Source organism: Microcaecilia unicolor, chromosome 6, assembly GCF_901765095.1.
Source record: "Microcaecilia unicolor chromosome 6, aMicUni1.1, whole genome shotgun sequence".
Taxonomy (NCBI): Eukaryota; Metazoa; Chordata; class Amphibia; order Gymnophiona; family Siphonopidae; genus Microcaecilia; species Microcaecilia unicolor.
Window position 1 is genome coordinate 270391924 of NC_044036.1, and position 5897 is coordinate 270397820.

Genomic DNA, 5897 nt, shown 5'->3' on the forward strand with positions numbered 1-5897 from the left:
GGCTTCCTCTCATTTGCCACACAGGAATCGCTAGCACAGCTTTGTAAAAGAAGCCCTATTTATGTTTTGCATCTTCTGTGAGTTAGTGTCTGTACAATATTAGTTCTCCTCTAAATTTGTAACAGTAAGTGAAATGCATTTCTGATTATCATCTTTTTTTTTTTTTTTAATAAAATTAAGGTGCTCTTGGCTAGTTCTAGTAGTCCATAATATGATATTGCAGTTTTTGAGTAAATGATACATGAAATATTCATTTTAATCTACAGCCTTCAGAGTATGTTTTATCTCACACTTTTTTGATGGTAGCTGAAGGTGAGTTATATTCAGATAAAGTAGTTATTTCTCTCTTTCCAAGGAACTTACACTAGTTTGCACCTGAGCCAATCTTGTGCGAAGTGACTTGCCCAAGACCACAAGGAACAGCAGCAGTAGAAGCAGGATTTGAACCCGAACTTCCCCTTCCATATCATCATGCTGATCAATCCATAGACTGGTGGGTTGTGTCCATCTACCAGCAGGTGGAGATAGAGAGCAATCCTTTTGCCTCCCTATATGTGGTCATGTGCTGCCGGAAACTCCTCCTGTATGTTCTCTATCTCAGCAGGTGGTGGTCACACACAGCAGCAGCTCTGGCTAGGCCTCCAAGCCTAATTTTTAGGTTTTGTTGAGTGCCTGGGGTTGAGGGCTCTTCTTGAGCGAGTGCAAACCTGGTGGCGCCAGGTCCCTCCTTTTCTCCCCCCTCCCGCTGGCTCCGTTAAAAAAAAAAAAAAAAATTTTGGACGCCCTTAAAGGCGTTTATTTTGACGTTTATTTAAACGTTTATTGCAGCTACTCACTGGGACACCAGGTCGTTACAGCTCGGAGCGAGAAGCAGGTAATTTCTACCTTTTTTATAGCGGGCAGGGGGTTCCCCGATTGATCTCCACGTGGCCTATGGCGTCGGAGGGCGAGGGCGCGAAGAATCGCTCCCCGGACCGCGTGTGCGCTCCTAGCGGGGATGCGGGGGTATTAAAGTCTGATTCGCCCTTGTTGGGTGTCAGTTCGGAGGCCGGTCAGTGTCCCGGGTCTTCCTCCGGTGCGGCGGTTTTTCCCGCCATAAACGCCCATCCCCCGCTGCTCGCCTCCGCCATCTTGGCCGGCCACTCTGCTCGGACGGGCTCTTCTTGGGCCGCCCTTGAGCTGGGAGACGTTCATGCCATGGCCGCCCTTGATTTGGGCTCACTTTCTCCCTTCACTGCTCCAATTTCTTCAGTGTTGGCGTTCCTGCAAGAAGGTCTGGAGAAAGGCCTGTCGCTCAGTTCCCTTAAAGTCCAGGTAGCGGCTCTGGCTTGCTTCAGGGGCCGCCTGAAGGGTGCTTCCCTGGCTTCGCAGCCAGATGTGGTGCGCTTTCTCAAGGGAGTTAATCACCTGCGCCCTCCTCTGCACTCAGTGGTGCCTGCGTGGAATCTCAACCTGGTGCTAAGAGCTTTGCAGAAGCCGCCTTTTGAACCCTTGTCAAGGGCATCTCTGAAAGACCTGACGTTGAAAGCAGTCTTTTTGGTGGCTATCACTTCAGCCAGAAGAGTTTCCGAGCTCCAGGCACTCTCATGTCGAGAGCCCTTTCTGCAGTTCACTGAGGCAGGAGTGTCTATTCGCACAGTGCCTTCCTTCCTGCCCAAGGTTGTTTCTCGCTTCCATGTGAATCAGCAGCTCTGTCTCCCTTCCTTTCGAAGGGAGGACTACCCAGAGGAATACTCTGCTCTCCAATATCTGGATGTGAGACGAGTCATCATCAGATACTTGGAAGTGACCAATGATTTCCGGAAGTCGGATCATCTGTTTGTCCTGTTTGCAGGTCCTCGTAAGGGTCTGCAGGCTGCTAAGCCTACAGTGGCAAGATGGGTCAAGGAAGCCATTGCAGCGGCTTATGTGGCCGCGGGGAAGGTGCCGCCTATCCAGCTGAAGGCTCACTCCACTAGAGCTCAGGCGGCCTCGATGGCAGAGGCCGGGTCCGTCTCCTTGGAAGAGATTTGCAAGGCGGCAACTTGGGCATCGGCCCATACCTTCTCCAGGCATTACCGCTTGACTGTGGCTGCTCGGGCGGAGGCCCGGTTTGAAGCTTCAGTGTTGCGGTCAGGGATTTCAATGTCCCGCCCTGGGTGAGTACTGCTTCGGTACATCCCACCAGTCTATGGATTGATCAGCATGATAATATGAAAGGTAAAATTATGTATCATACCTGATAATTTTCTTTCCATTAATCATAGCTGATCAATCCATAGCTCCTCCCAGATATCTGTATTGTTTATATTCTGGTTGCATTTCAGGTTCAAGTTTAGTCTTCAGTTCCTGTTCAGGAGGACTTCGTGTTCAAGTTTTTCAATGGATTCTTCAAGAGTTGAGACGAATTTGTGTTACAGTGAGCTGCTGCATTCCTCTCCCCTCCGTTTTACGGGGCTGGATTGAGACTTAAATTCTGCCGGCGCTCCCTCCCGCTTCGTGCGGCAGTAGGGCAGCTTTGTACCCCTCCCGCTTCGGCGGTGTTAGGGTCAGTCAGCTCCTCCTGCGGTTGCGGTTGCAGGATAAGCCAGATCCCCCCGCATCGGCGGGTGTGGTGTCCCTCCCCCGCTCCGCAGGGATGAGCTGGACGGATTCCCCTCCCCCACTTGTGTGGGGATGAGCTGGGTTAATTCCCCTCCCCCGTTTCAGCGGTGGTGAGCTGGGCAGAGTGTCCCTTTGTGGGTGTAATTCTCTAAGTGCTGAGTCCTGCGGATGGAGCTTGGATATCGACATACTGAGGAGTTTCCAGCAGCACATGACCACATATAGGGAGGCAAAAGGATTGCTCTCTATCTCCACCTGCTGGTAGATGGACACAACCCACCAGTCTATGGATTGATCAGCTATGATTAATGGAAAGAAAATTATCAGGTATGATACATAATTTTACCTTGTCACAGCCTGCTGCTGTAACCAGTAGTCTGCTGTAGTTCTCAGTGAGAAGGATCCTATCAGTTAAGCAGTTATAGCTGTCTCAGATTGTTTTGACTTAGGGAAAGGTAGTCCATGGTTAACATATTGAACATTAATTCCAAGCCCTCTCCCAGATTCCATCTGTAACCTGAGCCATGTTCCTTATCTCACCATGAGGCTCATTTTCAAAGCACATAAACTTACAAAGTTCCATAAGTTACGATAGGGCTCATTTTCAAAGCACTTAGCAGCACTTTTACTAAAGGCATGCCGCATGCCAATCCAGAACTAACACTGAGCTACCGCAGGTGCCCAACAGTAGTTCCTACCCTCCACATGTGCCATTTCTGGCGCTATAAAAATATTTTGTTTTTGTCGTATTAGTGCTTACCTGGCAGTAATCAGGCAGGGTTACCACGGGTTAGCGTGGGAGCCCTTACCGCCACCTCAGTGGGTGGCAGTAAGTGCTCTCTCCTCCTCCCCCAATTTGAAATTGGGATTATCACCTCAGAAATAGCTCATGTTCCTTCCATTGTCAGACACTGATTAAAGCAGACGGTCTTTGCATGATGACTCTACAGAGTGTGGAGAGCACTAGATTCCTGAGTATTTTGGGGTGGGGAGGGGGCAGGGCTGAAGCCCCAGAGCTTGTTTTCATTAGAACCAGACACTTTCCAAATAATACTCAAAACCTATAAAGGAAACTTTATTTAATTCAACACATATTCCGCTGAACCTTTCAGTTCAGAGCAGATTACAAAAATAAAACATCAAGTAGCTGTAGCATACAGTATAAAGTCATAGAGCCTTCCAAACTCATATCACACCATTATAGCCCTAACCCAACTCTGAAAAATCAAAAGTTACTCACCTGTAGCAGGTGTTCTCCAAGGACAACAGACCCAGTATTCTCACATGTAGGGGTCAAAACATCAGATGCTGCTGCCTAGCGTGCATAGATTTAGGAGAGTTCTGGTAGCGTTCCACCACAGATACGTAGGTGCTTTCTTGCCTGACATACGATCATGGGTACCGCAGTCTGATGGTATGGCTGAAGAAGACAACTCCAAGGGGAGGTAGGAGGGTATGTGAGACAATGGGCCTACTGTCCGTAAAGAACACCTGCTACAGGTGAGCAACATTGCTTTCTCAGAGGTTAAGTAGGCTCAATGTATTCTCACATATGGGAATTCCTATCTACTAGGCTCACTGGAAACCAGATTAGGACAATAGGGACTCACAATGTCAAGGCCTCAAAGTAAATTAACCTGAAAATATATCCAACTAGTTGAGAAGGTGCAACCTGGAACAGAACAAAAGTGTGCCTACGGGGGTGGATTCTAGACACCAAACAAATTCTGCAGGACTGTCTGACCAAACTGGTGGTCAGATTGGGTATTCTGCTCAATGCAGTAGTGCGATATGAATGTGTGAACTGAAGACTATGTCACAGCCTTGCATGAGTCCTGGAGCTTCTGGCCCATTTGAGAGCGGATTTGTCCACAGAGTGGTGTGGCAACCGTGCCCTCTCGAATCTGGAAGCCTCTTGGATATGATACTGTATAGCCACTTTCTTCAGTACAACTTGCACTGAGAGGGGAGATTCCCAGTTCCTCAGCAGTGCAACCTTCGGGATAGGGTGTAATGAAAATGTGAATCTCTCCCTGGGAGGATATTTGTAGTCCAAGACTGATAGCATCTCAGCCATGGGCTTCTCCTGTTTCCAACTTAAATGGGATGGCTGAAGCCATCTCCTTCACAACATTTAGTGAAAAAGACTCTCAAGTGGAGATTTACACCACTCCTGAAAGGAAACCATAAGACTCATTCTCCAAGAAGTAATGTGGATCCTCTTCTGATGCCCTAGTACCATGCCCCCACCCCAGAGGGCCAGACTTCTCAAATTCTTTTTTGTGTTTCCTTTTCTTATCTTCCTTTTTCTTCTCCACATCCAGCAGCCACTGATTTTTCCCTCATATTTACCCCTCATTCTCCATTTCTCTCACTTTCTAGTCCTCAGCCTACTTTTCCCCATGTCCCTCTCCAGCAATGCCATTGCCCTCCTCTCGCCTTCCCTGGTCTCCTATCCCTGCTTCTTTCACCCACTCCCCCCCTTTCTATTTCCTATACTCCTTCACCATCCTCAGCTTTGTCCATCGCTTATTGCCTCTCCTTCACAGTCTGTTTAACCCTATTTCCACCCTCACTCAACCCTTTCAGATACGTATTGCCTTTCTCTCTCGTACTCTTCTACAATACCACTATCCTTTAATGCATCCCAGCTGCTCTCCAGTTTTCAAATTATTCACACCATCTCAGCCTCTTCCCACACATCTTACCCCCAGTTCTCACATTCATGCCCCCAGCCCCTCTAACCTATATTCATATCTATCCCCTTCAAATTCCCATCACTCATCATTCCCTAAAGTTTTCCCCTTACTATCCTATCCATAATTCCCTATTCTACCTTCCAACACACTTCCACTCAATCACCCAGTCCAAGTTCTTGTCCAATATATTTCATCTGCCCCCGGGCCCAACCACACTGATTCTAGCATCTCCCTCCCCTCACCCCAATTTCCTTGGATCTTGTTTCAACTCCAAACCAGGTCACCAGAAGCAACTCATCTACTTGGTCTGACCTTCGCCCTGTGTCCTGCCTTCTGATGGAGACTTCATTTCAGTGCAGGCAGGTTGCAGCAGCAGAGGAAAGGCAAGTCACTACTTTTCTGGCAACCTTTTTAGAGTAAAAAAAAAAAAAAGATCCAAAGTAGCTTGGGTGAGAGGGACGCTGGATCAAGGGGATAGGGTTGGGAGTAGAGAGCTGAATGGGGTTAGCGGGGATCCCCTCAAGGTCTGCGGGGATGGATCCAGGTCCTGCAGGGTTCTCACGGGTGTAGGCGAGTCTTGCAAGGCCACCACTTGAAGTCTTGGCAGCCATTTAA